General features: G+C 40.2%; 1 pseudogene; it reads right to left on the bottom strand.

Annotated features, from left to right (window-relative positions):
* Positions 1–16,557: 16,557 nt before the first annotated feature.
* On the bottom strand, positions 16,558–18,467 carry LOC106995377 (heat shock transcription factor, Y-linked-like; annotated as a pseudogene).
* Between the last annotated feature and the right edge of the window lie 393 nt (positions 18,468–18,860).

An 18,860-nucleotide genomic window follows, 5' to 3' on the forward strand; every position in this document is an offset into this window, starting at 1 on the left:
CAAAATACTGCTCCTTGGTTATTTGGTATCTTAAACTCTCAAGTACATGGCTGCGCATTGGTCCTTACCTTTGCCTTACACAGGCCCAGCACCTGACAGCCTCTTTCTGTCAGAGATTAAGCCCTCAGGCCCTCGTGCTCAGGCTTTGAAGGTCTAATTTTCCTCCCAACTCTTTCCTAGCTGGAGGGGTGGTAGAGCAGGAATAAGAACTCACCTTCTGGCAACTGAGACAAACTGAAACAAAAACACGCTCATCAGTATCTGGGAAAGAACTCAGTCCCATGACTCTTCATGCAGTAAGTCCAAATACTTAATCACAGCCCTAAGAGACAGATGAAAGGGAAGAAGGGAGGAAAAGTGGAATAAGAAAGGAGTGAGCACCATCAGTGTCAAAAACACTTGACCATACAAAAAAATCTGTATTCCTGAATTAAACATTACTTTCTCATATCTATTCTTGAGATATTTTTTGAGTACCTACTGTTTGACATGCGCTGAACAGAATAGACAGAAAACACTAAAGCTTGAACTCAGGTGTGGGAAATTGATTTAAAAAGTTAGCAAAACTAAGCAAGGTTGTGTCAGTGACAAGTCTGTGAATGAATAAAATGGAATTGGGATAGAGACCTCTTGAGGCAGTCCACAAGGCCTCTCTGAGCATTGACATTTGTGAGTCAGTAGAATAAAGAGTCGACCAATAATGCAAATTAAAGGCACATTGATAGATTTCCTCTATAAAAAAACAGTAGATGCATGCTTCCCATTTGTATTAGTTTGCTGAGCCACGAAATGGGTAAGACAAATGAAGGACCGGTGTGGTGACACTTGTCATCCCAGCACTTTGGGAGGCAAAGGTGAGTGGATCATGAGGCCAGGAGTTCAAGACCAGTCTGGTCAACATGATGAAACTCCATCGCTATTAAAAACCAAAAAAATTAGCCAGGCATGGTGGCAGGCACCTGTAATCCCAGCTACTTGGGAGGCTAAGGCAGGAAAATCGCCTGAAAATCGCTTGAACCCGCGAGGGAGAGGTTGCAGTGAGCCGAGATCATGCCACTGCACTCTAGCCTGGGCAACAGAGCAAGACTCCATCTCAAAAATAAATACAGAAATTAGTTGTCTCCTAATTCTAGACGCAAGAAGTCTCCTAATTCTTGACAGGACCATGCTCCCTCAATGGATAGGAGGGATCTGTTCTAGGCCTCTCCTATTTCTGGTAGTTCCTTGGCTTGTCGCAGCATAACTAGCCTTCACATGGCATTCTCCCTGTGTGCTGGAGATACACTTAAGTGAAACTTAAACTTGTTTTGTTTTGTTCTGTTTTGAGACAGTCTGGTTCTGTCGCCCAGGCTGCAGTGCGATGACATGGTCTCCACTCACTGCAAGCTCCGCCTCCCGGGCTCACGCTATTTTCCTGCCTCAGCCTCCGGAGTAGCTGAGACTACAGGCGCCCGCCACTGCCCGCGCTAATTTTTTGTGTTTTTAGTAGTGACGGGGTTTCATCTGTCAGCCAGGATAGTTTCAATCTCCTGACGTCGTGATCCGCCCACCTCGGCCTCCCAAAGTGCTAGGATTACAGGTGTGAGCCACCACGCCCGGCGCTATTTACTTTTAGGGGAGCTTGTATGGTCTTGAAGATTACAAATGACTTCAGTTTGGTACTACTGCCTTGATCCATTCGTGGTAGGAAGCCAGGAGTCTCAACCACCACTGCCTTTGCATTTTCAATGCAAACATCAGCATGGTGAAAAGGGCAGATAATGTTTGCATGTGAAAATAATTGTGACTTTTTAAGTATTCCTGGAAAGAGTCCTGGGACCTTGATTTTAGGGATGGCTATGTTGAAACAGGCATTGGAAACTCCTATAAATTGATGATCTTCAATAGTTCGTTTTCTAGTAAGAAAGTCAACCAAATAACATACCTACCAGTGCACAATGTCACTTATGAAGAATTTGTGTGTGTGTATCCATATAGTTACATATATGGATATGTTCTGAATACAATCAGGCAGATCTAACAGTATATATGAGAAAATCAAGAGAGGTAGTTTAAAGGGTATGATATGGCATAAACAAACGACACAAGCAATAAAAAGGAAAGCACTTCTAAAACACTGAGCAACATAAAAGAGTATCACTAAGTGGTTTAGAGGAAAAGAATATAACTCAAAAAGTTCTAATTTATATGTTACCCAAGAACATAACACCTGTGATACCCAGGTGTGAGCCACTGCACTCGGCCTTGTTTTTTTGATGTGCCTTCATTGCTATGGAATTCCCTCTTAGGAATGTGTTTGCTGTAACTCTTGTTTTCTCAAAGAGATTATGTAGAACTGATTATGTTCTTAAAGATATGTGGTAGATTCTCTTCTATTTTTTATAGAATTAGGTAGAATTGATGTTATTTCTTTAGATGGTATCTTTTGAGTCGAGTTTTTTTTTTTAGGTGTCAAAATTTTGCATTATACATTTAATTCTGTGAATAGTTACGGGACAATTTAAAGTATTTTATATCGATGGGTTGAAGTGCTGTGTCTGTTGTTGGTTTTTGTTTTGTTTTGAGACAAAGTCTCAGTCTGTCATTCAGTCTGAACTGTGGTGGTACAGTCATGGCTCTCAATAGCCTCAAATTCCTGATCTCAAGTGAGCTTCCTGTCTCAGTCGCCGGAGTAGCTGGGACCACAGCCACACACCACCATGCCAGGCTAATTTTTTTTTAAGTTATTTGTAGAGATGGTGTCTCACCATTTTGCCCAGGCTGGTTTTGAACTGGACTGAAGCAGTCCTGCCTCAGCCTCCCAAGGTGTTGGGGTTACAAGGGTGAGCCACTGTGCCCGGCAGTTGTGTGTTTTCTGAGAAATTTGTCCATTTTGTCAAAGATTCAAATTTATGTGTGTATAATTGTTTATAGTATTCCTTATTGTGTGTGTATGTATGTGTGTGTAAGGTGTAAGGGTCTGTAAAACAGAATACCCTGTTTTATCCTGATCATGATAATTTATTTTTTCTTTTTGTCAGTCTTACTAGAAAAAGGTTGGTTAATTTTGTCGATCTTTACACAGAACCATTCTTTGTTTCACTGACTTTTTTTTTTAAAAAAGATGATCTCACTCTGGCTGCAGTGCAGTGGCACATTCTTGGCTCACTGCAACCTCCGCGTCCCCGGTTCAAGTGATTCTCCTGCTTCAGCCTCCCGAGTAGCTGGGATTATAGGTGCCCACCTTCACCCCAGCTAATTTTTGTATTTATTTTTAGTAGAGATGGGGTTTCACCATGTTGAGCAGGCTAGCCTTGAACTCCTGAACTCAAGTGATCCACTTGCGTTGGATCAAAGTGCTACGGTTGCAGGTGTGACCCACCATGCCCAGCCTGTTTCATTGATTTTTATCTATTGTTTCTCTTTTCTATTTGATGGATTTGTGTACTTTATTGTTTTTTTCCTTTTGCTTGCTTTGGGTTATTTTTGCCCTTCTCTGTACAAGTTACTAAAATGGAAGTGTACATTATTGAAAGGTATTATCTTTTCTCATGTTTTAATTTAATGCCATAATTTTACCTGTCAGCACTCCTTCTCCTTTTACCTTCATCTGATCTGAAATGTATTTTCACATTTATCCAGCTCAATGTATTACTTAATTTTTTGTTGACACTTTTCCTTTAACCCTCTGATTATTTGAAGTATTCTTGCTTGACCCAGCGATGATCTTCCCAGTGTATGGAGATTTTCCTGTTATCGTTTTCTTGTTGATTTCTACTTTCATTCTTTTGTGGTTTGGGAGCACACTGGATTATTGTAATTCTTTTTTATTTGTTGAATTTTGTTTGATCACACAGGAACCTTGAAAATAATATGTATTTTGCATTTAGCAGAGTGTTCCATAAATGTTCATTAGATTGTTTTGGTTGATGGTGTTACTGAGAGGTCTCTTTGTTGATTTTCTTTCTAGTTGTCCTGTCAAAGGATGTTGGCCTTTCAAACTGTAATAGATTTGTATTTTTCTTTTATATTTTTAGGTTTTGCTTGACATATTTTCAGTTTTGTTTCTTTCTGCATGGACAGTTCAGACTGCTCTTCTAGATTAATTGTTCATTTAGCATTATAATATCCTTTACATAGCTGGTAATTTTATCTTCTCTCGTTTACTTTATCTAGTAATATATCTATCCACTTCTGTTTTCCTTTTCACTTTTGAACTTTCAGCCTGTCTGTACTTTTATATGAAAGTCTGTACTTTTATATGAATTTCTTGTTGTAAATATGTGGGGCAGGTTGTTAAATCTACACTGCTAGTCTCCATATTTTAGTTGGTGCATTTAAACTATTTAGTGTTTACATTTAGTATTAATTTTTGATATGTTCATAGTGTACTTGGAACCAAGCAAGGTCTGGCTGCATTTTCTCATGACCTAATAACTAGAAGCAGACAAACTACATAAGAAGGGAATTTATTGCTGTAACTAGATACAGGGAGAAGACTAGAGATACTTCCAGGAGACCAACTGAAAGTGTTAAAATTTTTTGGTGGTTATATAGGTTGGGCTTATGTGCCTACATGCAGTACAGCTTTTGCCTAAGTCTATTGGCAGCTTATTTTGTTTCACCTAGGTCAGAGGCTAAAAGAAAAAAAGGCTTGTTAAGTCCGATTCAAAGGGCCCCGGTGCCTTCAAGGGCTGTCTACTGTGATATAGCAGTGATTACTTGTAGCTTATGTCCTTTAGAGCTTGATCTGGAGAGCTGCCTTTGACTCTCCAATGAATCCATTCAAACAGCTGCCTCTGTTACCTTGACTCTTCTCAGGTTTTGTTGACCCGAGATGGGTCCTGGCACTAGGAATGTAAGGCTGTCTCTATTATTTTGGTTGGCTCCAGGTTAGGGAGAGACCCATGCAAGGCTCTTGATGACCATGTTTCATTTCTAGCTTTGATGTCTGGACACTGATTTCTGTAGGTTTAACTTTGCTCAATGTTAAGGCAGCGCTGTGGAAATTTGTCTGTAACTAGGTTGTTGCACAGGCCTGTGTAAGAACTGTCATGCCATAATAACCATTCATTTTCTCTCTGCTGGTTGTTTTTTTTCTTCCGGGTTTTATTTTTTGTCCTTTGGGCGGGTTATTTGAAGAGATTTGAGATACTCATTTTGACATATTTGTTATCTTTTTCAGTGTACCTAAAGAGATATAAAGATACGCCTTTTTTGGTTGTCTTTTTGGTGTTACATTCTATAAACATAATTTGTCACAGTCTACTGACATAATTTTACCTTACCTCCTGTTAGTCCCTTTTAATTTCCCTTTTTATACTTGTCTTATATATTTTCTCTACATAGATTTAGGATGATCTCAGACTGTTACATAATTTTTGTTATGGATTTTAGTTTTAAAATTTCATTTTCTTTGTTGAAACCCGTAATTTTTATGCTTTATACTTATTAGTTTTAAGCATGTTCATAATTCTTCATTTAATTATTTTTATGATGGCAGTTTAGGAATCTTTCTCCGATATTCCTGATAACATTGACATTTCTGTATTGACATCGTGTTGTTTCTTTGAGGTGGAGGCCTTCCTATTGCTTGATTTTTATTTGAAATGAAATTTGAACTTTTAAGGGACTGTTAGGAGACTCTGGACCTTATTATGATGTTCATTTTTATCTGGCTTTGTCTAATACCACCCTAATAGAGGAAGGGGTGTGCTTGTCTAGTAGGGGCACAATTCCAAATTCCCTTCTACATTTCCTTTGACACCCAAGGCAGGGCTCCTCATTACTGATAAATAAATATGTAGTTTCCAGTGTCACACAAAGCCTTACTTGCACCTCCTAGGGAAGGGTGTCTTGTTAACACATGAAAACTCTAGCTGCCTACTCTGCCTTCTCTGATTCCACTCCAGCAGAGGATTGGAGTGCTTCATTACTCTCTATACAATGGATGCTCACACTTGGACTTTGTTGACCTGGGTAGGTTTTTTGTTCTGCCTTGTTTTTGTCATGCATGTCATGTGAAGAGACCACCAAACAGGCTTTGTGTGAGCAACATGGCTGTTTATTTCACCTGGGTGCAGGTGGGCTGAGTCCGAAAACAGAGTCAGCGAAGGGAGGTAAGGGTGGGGCCGTTTTATAGGATTTGGGTAGGTAAGGGAAAATTACAGTCAAAGGGGGGTTGTTCTTTGGCAGGCAGGAGTGGGGGTCACAAGGTGCTCAGTGGGGCAGTTTTTGAGCCAGGATGAGCCAGGAAAAGGAATTTCACAAGATAATATCGCTTAAGGCAAGGACCGGCCATTTTCACTTCTTTTGTGGTGGAATATCATCGGTTAAGGGGAGGCAGGGCATTTGCACTTCTTTTGTGGTTCTTCAATTACTTCAGGCCATCTGGATGTATATGTGCAAGTCACAGGGGAAGCGATGGCTTGGCTTGGGCTCAAGAGGCCTGACAGTTTTGTGTTGTGTTGTTTGGCTAAAGTAGGGTGACTGTTGTATAAAAGCTTTTTGTCTTAGTAAGATGTCTTTTTCCTAACCCTGTGGCTAGAGAAGGCGGGCTTGGGAGAACATTTTTGTCTGTGCCTATTTACATTTTTGCAGAACATTTGTACTCCTTTTGGGCAGAAAATTCAAAGTAATTTTTGCATCAAAACGTTTTCAACTAATTTAACCTCAATAGAGACAGACTACTTTACAAGGTACAGTGTCAGTTGGGCACAGTGGGTCATGGCTCTAATCCCAGCAGTTTGGGAGGCCGAGGCAGGTGGATCACTCAAGGTCATGGTCATGTTGAGACCAGCCGGGTCAACATGGTGAAATCCCATCTCTACTAAAAATACACACACAAAAAAATTAACTGGCCATTGTGGTGCAGACCTGTAATCCCAGCTATTCGGGAAGTTGAGGCAGGAGAATCACTTGAACCTGGGAGGTGGAGGTTGCAGTGAGACAGGATCACACCACTAAACTCCAGCCTGGATGACAGAGCAAGACTCCATCTCAAAAAAAAAAAAAAAAAAAAAAAAAAAAAAAGAGGTACAGTGTCTTTGAATCTTAGAGGAAGCTAGGATAGTTTCTAGGTTAAGTTGCTCAGAACATAAAGAGTTTGCAGAGCGTGGGGACACATATTCTAATCATGTTGACCACTTTATTTTTTGCATTTGTTTACTCCTTGCTCCTTCCCCCTCTGTCTTCCCCTCCCTGCATTTGTTTCGTTGTTGCTCTTGTTGTTTGTGTGACACTTGCCTTATTTTGGCCTTAACTTTACAATGTTGTATTCCACATTTAACCTTTTTCCATCCTCTCGTTACTTTTTCCTGCTTTTTCTAAAATTTAATTTTCTTTTTCCTTTGTTCCCCTAGTATTTACCCAAGTTAGTCTGTTCACTTTTCATCCTTTTAGGCATTGTACTTTTTTTTTTTTTTTTTGAGACGGAGTCTCGCTCTGTCGCCCAGGCTGGAGTGCAGTGGCCGGATCTCGGCTCACTGCAAGCTCCGCCTCCCGGGTTCGGGCCATTCTCCTGCCTCAGCCTCCCGAGTAGCTGGGACTACAGGCGCCCGCCACCTCGCCCGGCTAGTTTTTTGTATTTTTTAGTAGAGACGGGGTTTCACCGTGTTAGCCAGGATGGTCTCGATCTCCTGACCTAGTGATCCGCCCGTCGCGGCCTCCCAAAGTGCTGGGATTACAGGCTTGAGCCACCGCGCCTGGCCAATAGTAACTTCTATTCTTGTGGACTTAGACAGTCTAGTCCACAGACATAAAGAAAGGTTCGCTTTGGAAAAGAATGGTTATCATCTTCGAAAAAAAAGAACGAAAAAAAAAAGGGGGGCGGAATTTTTATCAAAAGAGTGTTATATGGTAAATTTTTGTCCTGAAATAAATTAACTGGTTGTTTAAAGAAAGAAATGTTTGTAATAAGTCAGAAAGTTAAGGCATGTCGAAAAATTGCCTGTAAAAGTTGTGGAAGAAAAATAAAAAAGATTTTTTAAAAAGTGTGTTAAAAAAAGAATTTATGCAAAAAATGTTGTATAATTTAAAAGTAACTAGGCCTCTTGAATGTAAAACTATTAAAAAAAGCCAGTTTATATGCAAAGTGTATAAGAAAAGCAAAATATACCTTTGGTAAAAAGATTATAAGGAGGCATAAGACTACATTTTTACCTACATTAAAAAGTTAAAAATTATTGTTTTGAAGGTTTCAGCAATTTTTAAAAATGTTAATTTGTAAAGAACATTCTGTGTGTAAACATATTAGCTAAAGTTAAAGAAGTATCATCCAGTTTTTCTGTGAACTGGACATTAAAGTAAAAGCATAACAGGTTTTTCTTAAAGCACCAACCTGCTCTTTAGCAAAAACTGTAAAAGGTTAAAAAGAGTCTATAAAATCTTATCTAATGGTCAGACATTAAAAATTAAATATATCTACATGGTTTTGTTAAAATTAGGTTTACATTAATAACACACTAATATTAAGATAACATTTAGCTTATCTTGCATAAAAATCATACGAGAAGCATTGTTAAATCTAAAATGGTATTTGGCTTTCTTTGGTTTAAAAACTAATAAAAATAGGTGCTAAAGGAAATTTCTCAGTGAAAAGGCACTAAGGACTATAAAGTCCACTGCCAAGGTCCCCACATTTAAAACAAAAGGTCAGTTTCTTAAAAATTATATACTTGGTTTATCTTCCACTTTCCTTTCTCGCAAAAAAAAAAAAAAGAAAACAACAACTAAAAATCTTTTAGCACATGTACCACCCCTAAAATTTGCAGTAAAGCAGCACCAGCCTGAAGACCACGTTCTCATCGAAAGGTGGAAAGAAAAACTTGAGCCAGCCTGGGAAGGACCCTACCTTATACTGCTAACCACTAAGACTGCTGTTAGTACAGCAAAAAAAGGGATGGACTCATCACACCCAAGTCAAGAAAACGCCACCCCCTCCAGAGTCATGGGCCATAGTCCCAGGGGAAAACCCTACCAAACTAAAGCTAAGAAAAATTTAACACTTTTAATCTATTCTGTTACTCTTTCTTCTTTCGTTGTTCTGTTGCTGACCATCTAGTTATTAATATAACCAAGTCAATTTCGCCTCAAACTATTGCATTTAATGCTTGCCTTGTTAAACCGTGCGGGGACTTGCCAAGTCAAAGATAAGCTTTCTACTTCAAAAGTACTTTTGTCCCTCCTGACTCTCCTCAGACTGGGCATTAGCAAACTAGAACCATTTAATCCAGGGCGATTTTGATAAAGACCCCAGTGCCAACCAGGAGTGTTGCCCCCTGACGTACAGCTTTCATGCCATAGTTGGGCCAACATTCTGTGGACCACTACAGAGAGAGGATGGACTGCCCCAACCGGTTTTTGTAATTTCCTAAAACCATACATTCATTTTACTAGAGGATCATAGAAATTAAAGACTTAAAGTTTAGCAATTAAGACAGGATACCAAGATGCAAATACCTGGTTAAAATAGATCAAATGTTCCATCTGCACGTTTAAAAAAAAGCAATTGTTATGCTTGTGCACATGGCAGGCCAGAGGCCTAGATTGTCCCTCTTCCACTAGGGTGGTCCTCCAGTCGACCAGGCGTAGGCTGCATGGTAGCTCTTTTCCAGGATTCTATAGCCTGGAGTAACAAGTCATGCCAAGTTCTCTCTGCTATATCCCAAAGTCCCTGCGGGTCAGTCCCCGACGGCCATCCAGCTTCTGTCTCCCAACAGTAAGTTCACTTTGTGTCTCTCACAACAGGGAGGAAACTTAGCATTCCTTGGAGACCTGAAAGAATTCAGTGAGCTTAAGAATTTTTAAGAGCTTATCAATTAGCCCTTGTTCATCCCTGAGCGGATGTGTGGTGGTATTGTGGTGGACCTTTACTGGGCACTGCTGAATAACTGGAGTGGCACTTGTACTTTAGTCCAATTGGCTATCCTTTTCACCCTGGCATTTCATCAACCGGAAGGAGAAAAAATAAATCATAAAGTGAGGGAAGCCCCTTATGGGTCTTTCGACTCTCATGTCTATTTAGATGCAATTGGAGTCCCACAAGGAATACCAGATCAATTTAAAGCTGGAAATCAAATAGCTGCAGGATGTAAGTCAATTATTTTGGTGGGTGACAGTTAATAAAAATGTAGATTAAATAAACTACATCTATTACAACCAACAGCAACGAGCTTTTCATGAGTTAAAAGAAAAACTCATGTTGGCCCCAGCCCTGAGGCTAGCTGACCTCACAAAACTCTTTACACTCTGTGTGTCAGAAAGAAAAAAATGGCAGTTGAAGTTTTAACCCAGACTGTGGGATCCTGGCCAAGGCTAGTGGCCTATCTCTCAAAACAACTAGACAGGGTTTCCAAAGACTGGCCCCTAGGTCTAAGGGCCCTGGCAGCAATGACCCTGTTAGCACAAGAAGCAGGTAAACTAACCCTAGGCAAAACTGAATATAAAGCCCCCCTATGCTGTGGTAACTTTAATAAATACCAGAGGACATCATTGGTTAACAAATGCTAGATTAACCGAGTACTAAAGCTTGCTATGTGAAAATCCCCACATAACCACTAAAGTTTGCAACATCCTAAACCCCACGAACTTGCTCCTGGTATCAGAGAGCCCAATTGAACATAACTATGTAGAGGTGTTGGACTCAGTTTATTCTAGCAGGCCCAACCTCTAATACCATCCTTAAACATCAGTAGGTTGTGAGTAGTATGTGGATGGGAGCAGCTTCACCAGTCTTTGCAAAGTGACTCTGAAGAAGATGACAAGCCCTGCTCCAGTCACATCCGGAAGCTGACTGGAGCATGCACAGCCGAAGCATGAGGAAACTCATCATGGGACTCATTTTTCTTAAAATTTGGACTTGTGCAGTAAGGACTTCAACTGACCTTCCTCAGACTGCGGGCTGTTCCCAGTGTATACGTCAAGTCACTGAGGTAGGACGAAAGGTTGCTACGGTCCTATTATTTTATGGTTATTATAAATGTACTGGAATTCTAAAAAGAACTTTTTGTATAATGTTATTCTATACAAGGTATGTAGCCCAGGAAATGACCAACCCGATGTGTGTTATGACCCATCTGAGCCTCCCATGACCACAGTTTTTAAAATAAGATTAAGGACTGAGGACTGGTGGGGGCTCATAAACGATACGAGTAAAGTGTTAGCCAAAACAGAAGAAAAAGGGGTTCCCAAACAAGTGACCTTAAAATTTGATGCGTGTGCTGTCATTAATAGTAATAAGTTAGGAATAAGGTGTAGTTCTCTTAATTAGAAAAGAGGCTATATGGCAGAAAATAAGTACATCTGTCATAAATTAAGACTGTGTGGAAATAAATGTAAATACTGATCTTGTGTGATTTAGGCCACTTGGATTAAAAAAAAAAAAAAAAGGAAAGGATCCAGTCCACCTTCAGAAAGGAAAAAAATGGCCATTCTTATACTAAGGGACAGTGTAGCCCCTTAGAGCTAGTAATAACCAATCCCCTTGATCCTCACTGGAAAAAAAGGGGAACGTGTGACCCTAAAAATTGATGGAGCGAGACTGGATCTTCAAGTAAATGTCGTGGTTTGAGAAAAAGTTTATAAATGCTCTCCTGAGCCAGTATTTCAAACCTTCTATGATAAACTAAAAGTGCCAGTACCAGAAATTCCAGGAAAATCAAGAAATTTGTTTTTGCAATTAATCGAGCATGTAGCCTAGTCTCTCAATGTCACTTCCTGTTATGTATGTGGAGGAATTGTAATGGGAGATCAACGGCCATGGGAAGGCCAAGAATTAGTACCTATGGATCCAGTTCCTGATGAATTCCTGGCTCAGAAGAATCACCCTGATAATTTCTGGGTCCTAAAAGCCTCAATTATTGGACAATATTGCATAGCTAGCGAAGGAAAATAATTCACTCACCCCGTAGGATGACTTAGTTGTCTGAGACAGAAACTGTATAATGGTACCACAAAAACAGTCACTTGGTGGAGTTCAAATCACAGAGAGGAATCCATTTAGTAAATTCCCAAGGTTGTCCCACTCCAAATGTGGACCCACCTGGACTTCCACCGGGACTGGACAGCCCTCACTGGATTATACTGGATATGTGGGCATAGAGCTTATGCCAAATTACCTGACCAGTGGGCAGGTCATTGTGTTATTGGCACTGTTAAACCATCTTTCTTCCCACTGCCCATAAAAGCAGGCGAACTCCTGGGCTTCCCTGTCTATGCTTCCCGCAAAAAGAGAAGTATAGCTATAAGAAATTGAAAAAATGATAAATAGCCCCCTGAGAGAATCATACAAATTATAGGCCTGCTGCTTAGGCACAAGACGGCTCGTGGGGATACTGGACCGCCATTTACATGATCAACCGAATCACACGGTTACAAGCTGTCTTAGAAATAATCACTAATGGGCCAGGCGCAGTGGCCCAAGCCTGTAATCCCAGCACTTTGGGAGGCCGAGGCGGGCAGATCACGAGGTCAGGAGATCGAGACCATCCTGGCTAACACCGTGAAACGCCGTCTCTACTAAAAAATACAAAACACTAACCGGGCATGGTGGTGGGCGCCTGTAGTCCCAGCTACTCAGGAGGCTGAGGCAGGAGAATGACGTGAACCTGGGGGGCGGAGCTTGCAGTGAGCCGAGATTGCGCCACTGCACTGCAGCCTGGGGCACAGAGCAAGACTCCGTCTTAAAAAAAAAAAAAAAGAATCACTAATAAAACCAGCAGAGCCTTGACTATTCTGGCCCAGGAAGAAAGTCAGATGAGAAATTCTATCAAAATAGATTAGGTCTCAACTACTTGCTAGCAGCTGAAGAAGAGGTCTGTAGGAAATTTAACCTTACTAATAGCTGCCTACACATAGATAATCAAGGGCAAGTAGTTGAAGACAGAGATATGACAAAACTGGCACATGTGCCCGTGCAAGTGTGGCATGGATTTGATCCTGGGGCCATGTTTAGAAAATGGTTCCTAGCGTTAGGAGAATTTAAAACTCTTATAAAAAGAGTTATAATAGTAATAGGAACCTGCCTACTACTCCCTTGTTTGCTACCTGTACTTCTTCAAACAATTAAAAGCTTCATCGCTACCTTAGTTCACCAAAATGCTTAGCACAAGTGTACTATATGAATCACTATTGATCTCTCATACAAGAAGACATGGGTAGTGAGGATGAAAGTGAGAACTCCCACTAATGAGTGAGAGCCTCAAAAGGGGGGAATAAGGGAGGAGACCACCCTTTATATCATCTTATGCCCAATTTCTGCCTCCAAAGAAAGAAGAAGTAAAAACTAAAAGGCAGAAATGAAATCCACAAGCAGACAGTCCAGCGCCACACCCTGGGCCTGGTAGTTAAAGATCGACCCCTGACCTAATGGGTTATGTTATCTATAGATTATAGACATCGTATAGAAATGCACTGTGAAAATCCCTATCTTGTTTTGTTCTGATCTAATTACCGGTGCATGCAGCCCCCATTCAGGTACTCCCTGCTTGCTCAGTCAATCACGACCCTCTCACACGCACCCTCTTAAGAGTTGTGAGCCATTAAAAGGGACAGGAATTGCCCACTAGGGGAGCTCAGCTCTTGAGACAGAAGTCTTGCCGATGTCCCCGTCCAAATAAATCCCTTCCTTCTTTAACTTGATGTCTGAGGAGTTTTGTGTGCTGCATGTCCTGCTACACATCTCAAAAAAAAAAAAAAATAACAAAAAAGAAAACTAAAAAGTGGTATTATGTTTTAATGGCATGTGGACATAGGTGAAATGGCCATTGTTTTGTGTCATAGTATGCCAGCATAAGGAATCAGGATTCCCTGTATAGATCATGGATTATTCATTCCAAACTTTTCCTACTTAGGCACAATTTGAAAATATATGTACATGGTCAAGTGGCAGCAGTAAGTTTCCAGCCTGAGAAATCTGACTCTACAAATCCATACACCATCTCAACTTCAGCTTTCCCAGAAAACTGAGTGATGAATCTTGTCAGGTTTTAGCTTGTGACACCAGCAGATTTATAGTATACAAAATCTACTGTGAATTCTGCTTCTGAACTGTTGCATAGCTGGGATCCCCAGTGTAATCCATTTCAGCACAACAACTGGGAATCCCTGCCGCAAATAAAGGAAGACATGGTAAGTATGCAGCTAGTTCTTTCAGGCAAGGATCTGGCAGTTAAAGCAGACGATAGAAAAGAAATTTTAGAAGAGGCAGGGGGAAATCAGCACATTTCAGTGAGATAAAAGGAAAGAAGCCTTTATGGTGGTATTGCTGAAAGTATGCAGATTTGCATAGTGGTCAGATAACTGGAAGCTAAAAAGAAAGCATGATAGTGGAATTGATAACCAGTGACAGTAGTTTCAGTAAGTCAAAATTGTTCCAACTCTAGTGAAAACTGCTTTGGCCTACCCCTTAAAGGTTGTGGAGAAGAGCAACGAGGAAAATTAATGCCTGAACACCATGAATGTTTGTTTTTGACAATGAAAGTAGATTTTAATGGGTTTCAGTCCATAGTCAATATTAACTGATTTACACACACACACATATATAAACATACATACATATATCAGACACTGTTAGGTCTCTGCTGGGTGTCCAAGACGGATAAGAAAATTAATGTGATAGATAAGAAACATCTCCTGGAAGGAGTGATATCTGTGCTCTAGGAGTCTTAAGTAGGCAAAGAGAGAGAGGGCCTTTTATGTCCAGGAAAGAAATGGGGCAAAAGGTACAATATGGGAAAGGGCGTGGCTGAAAGTGGTTTGTTTGAATCTTGCTACAGAAAAACAGAAAGACATGAAGCTGAATGTCAGATGTTGAAGTGATTTATTCAGCCATCCTGAGGACCTGGGCTTAGAATCTAGAAGGTATTAAATGCCAACCCAAGAAATTGAGTATTTGGGTGGAGCATGAAACCAGTGTGATGAAAGTGTGCATTAGAGGCTAGGTGTGGTGATTCATGGCTGTTATCACAGCACTTTGGGAGGCAAAGGCGAGTGGATCACCTAAGGTCAGGAGAGCCTGGCCAACATGGCAAAACCCCATCTCTAATAAAAATACAAAAATTAGCCCAGCATAGTTCTGCACCTCTGTAACCCTAGCTACTTGGGAGGCTGAGGCATGAGAATCACTTGAACCCAGAGGTGGAGGATGCAGTGAACTGAGATCACTCCAGTGCACTCTGGCCTGATGACACCGTGAGACTATCTCAAAAAATAAATAAATAAAAATAAAATAAAATGTGCATTGGAAAATGTGAAAGGTGGCCTCTTGCGGGAGGTAATTAAAGGCACAAACCTGCTGGAATGCTTTGACAGAACGTCAAAAATGGCCATTGCTGATGCCAGCTGTGAAATTCCAGCATGTCCTGACAGTGATGCAGTCCATGAGTATAATATGTGAAGTTTGTTACTCAAGTGATGACACAAATAATGGTGATACATTTACTGAGCTGGCTAGGTACGAACTATAATGAAGATGATCTTTGCCATCTAAAATCCAAGTTTAAAATAACTAGGGAAATGTAACAGAAAATACTGAGTAAATAATATGTATTAACCTTTCTCTGGAGTTTTTGTATGTGCATGTGTGTGTAGGTGTGTGTGTGCATCTGTTCCCTCCTTTGTGCCATCCTAATTTAGACCCTCATTTGATTTAGGCCAGATTTTGAGAAGTTGCTTATTACCTTTTCCTAACTCCACTTCCTTTTTTTGCCTTTGCTCAATGCCATGGTTTTGAATGCCCCCTCCACATATCACACTGAAATTCTGTGGCCATTGTAATAGTGTTGGGAGATGGGACCTTTAAGAAATGACTAGCTGTGAGGGTGCAACCTATCATGACTGGATTGATGGCATTATGTTGAGAATAAGTTATTGTGCGAGTGGACTTTGGATCAAAGGATGAGTTTGGCCCTTATTTTCTGTTTTTCACGTCTTTTACCATATGATGCGCTCCTGCCATGTTGTAACATAGAAAGAAGGCCTCACCAGATGCAGCCCCTTGGACTTCCCCAGCCTCCAGAAACATGAGTATAATGAGTCTTTTTACAAATTACCCAGTCAATGGTATTCTGTTGTTGCAGCAGCGAATGGACTAAAGCACTTTATTTTTTTTTTCGTCTTTAGAGAACTAAATAAACTTACAAAGAGACATGTCAGATTTCCTGTCAAATGATCAAAAAGGCCATATAGGTTTTAAAAATTGTACAATAGCCCACCACTGAAATAAAGCACCATTTTCCTCTTCACCTAGTTTTTAGAAATAAGGGAAAAGCAACCATAAATGTAAACATGTAATTTTATTGTTTAATAGAATTACAGGAATTTAAAAAAAAATTTTTTTTTTGAGACGGAGTCTCGCGCTGTCACCCAGGCTGGAGTGCAGTGGCCGGATCTCAGCTCACTGCAAGCTCCGCCTCCTGGGTTCACGCCATTCTCCTGCCTCCGCCTCCCGAGTAGCTGGGACTACAGGCGTCCGCCACCTCCGCCGGCTAGTTTTTTGTATGTTTTAGTAGAGACGGGGTTTCACCGTGTTAACCAGGATGGTCTCGATCTCCTGACCTCGTGATCCGCCCGTCTCGGCCTCCCAAAGTGCTGGGATTACAGGCTTGAGCCACCGCGCCCGGCCTAAAAATTTTTTATCAATGCAAATTTCAGTCCCTGTTGTCCTGCCTAATCTGTTACCTCTTTGGTGGAAGATCAGTTGTAATTAGGGTGATGTTTGTCCAGTGAAGATGATTGATGAGATGGCCTGGAAAGACAGGCAGCCGATGTATCAAATGTCATAGGCATTTGGAACCACTGGTTGCCTGCTGGTAGCAGGTTAGGATAAGGAGCCTCACTGACTGATACCTCAAAATATCTGGTTGGAAAAATAGATGGTTCCACGGTCAGCCCCCAAAAACTATTCTGTAAGGGAGGTGTGATATGGTATTGAGAAGTGGTGGTGATAACAAAATTCACATATGTCCATTTGTTTGCATGTAGGTGCTATGAGAGTGCATATGAATGTTGGTCAATTGATTTAAATGTTGATCTGTGGCAATTTGGTCTGACAGTCCAACTGAAGTTGAAGATGGAGGAGGAAAACCGCTTCTGATTGGGTCAGTTGAACTAGCAGTTCTCTAGCTGACACAATATTTCCTTGTTAGAGGCATATTTAAATTTGTAGAGGGTGGAAATAAACTTTCTTCACTAGGTTTAGCAGCTAAGCCAGAATTACAATTACCCATGTTACCCCCTGCCCTGAAGTGCTTCTTGTTGAAATCTTCAGCAAATAAAGTAGACACAGGAGAAGGATTTTTAATCCCAACTTTTCATTCTTACTGAAAGTTGGGGACAGTCACGTTTGAAATTTGGATTATGAGAACTGTAACTAAAACCAAAGGAGAAGTTGATTTAGTGCCATTTTAACCAAGAGGCAAGCGACTATCACAAATCTGACGTGTAAAGTCTCAGATTTCTGTTGTACCACACAAAGTTAATGTTATCAACTAATAAATGCACATTGTTGACTATTTTTAAGAATGCACTTTTTGGGAAAAAAGCATTCAATTAGTAAAGCCCTCAAGTGAAAACACGTTATAGATTGACAGTGACATTTCACTAGTGGCTTTGGTATCTTTATTTGTAGTTCACTGATAAGATTCAAAGTTGTTGGCAAAGTTTTTTCACACGCTGAAAGTTTAATGCTTAAGCTGCCCTCAATGATTTCAAAAAATTAAATAATTTTAACCTTAATATTTCACATAATTTTTGAAATCGGGTCTTACTGCATATATTAGTGTGTTTACTGATGTATAAAATAAAATCATATATATACTCTACATAAAGTGGTAACTGAAAATATTTTGAATACCTTGCTTGAAACAGAGACTTGTTTTTCTTCTGCCAGAAAGTTGGCCAAAGAAGCAGAAGTTTGAAAATTCTGTCGAATTTTACTAAATACATAGAGGTTGAGCTGTTGAACTAAACTTTTCATACTGTCAGTTTCCAATATTCTGTAAGGAGCTCTTCTTTCCAAAATTTCTTTCTTGAAGAGTTCTTCATTAATCACATGCAAGTTCCATTCTCATCTTATGAAATAGACTTGAATTGGTCACTTTCAATTATTTTCCAAAGTTTTTTGGGAAACGTCAGGGAAAGAAAATCATTATCTTTATCTGGCTCAGAGACACAAACTGTGCAACGTGGCCTTTTTATCAAGGATCCTTGTGACAAAACCTGACAAGCATTTTCTTCAATCATTGACCTTAAGTCTGAGTCGCCAGGGAATGTGTTTTCACACAATGGAGACCTAGGGGAGGCTTCTGAACCAGTTAATTCATCTTTGGGAGTTTCTGAGGAAACACGTGCCATCTCAAGTAAATATTTCTTTAGCTACTCTTCCAGGCCGCATGGTTTTCAAGACTGCAGCTTCCAAAGCTGCTTCAGAAGGCCTAGGCAGGTAAAGTAATCTATATCATCACAGTGGTTCCTAATCTGAGTAGCAATGACATCACAAGAGGACTTTGGTCTCCTAGTAACATATGTAAAAAATTCAGCCAAGTATGAGAAATGAAAATTCTTCCCAGAAATGTATCCAGTAAAAACAAAATGTGAACTTACTACTTACACAATGTGATCTCCAGAATCTCATTCCTGCAGAATCTTTTAAGTAAACAAGGAAATAAATGAATAATGTCCTCAATCCCTGAAATAAAAGTGATTTTCTTCGTTACACACACACTCATACTATATTGGTGCCAGGAGTGTAGGGCCTGGTAATTGGACAATGCAAAAAAACAACAATAACAAAGATTTAAAAGGTGTGTCAGTTTGGCATGTTGGATTGGAAATTGATGCAGTGTAGAACCTATATGTTAAAAATCCTGTCTCTACTAAGATAC

The sequence above is a fragment of the Macaca mulatta genome, chromosome Y (genome assembly GCF_049350105.2).
Source record: "Macaca mulatta isolate MMU2019108-1 chromosome Y, T2T-MMU8v2.0, whole genome shotgun sequence".
In the NCBI taxonomy this organism is placed as follows: Eukaryota; Metazoa; Chordata; class Mammalia; order Primates; family Cercopithecidae; genus Macaca; species Macaca mulatta.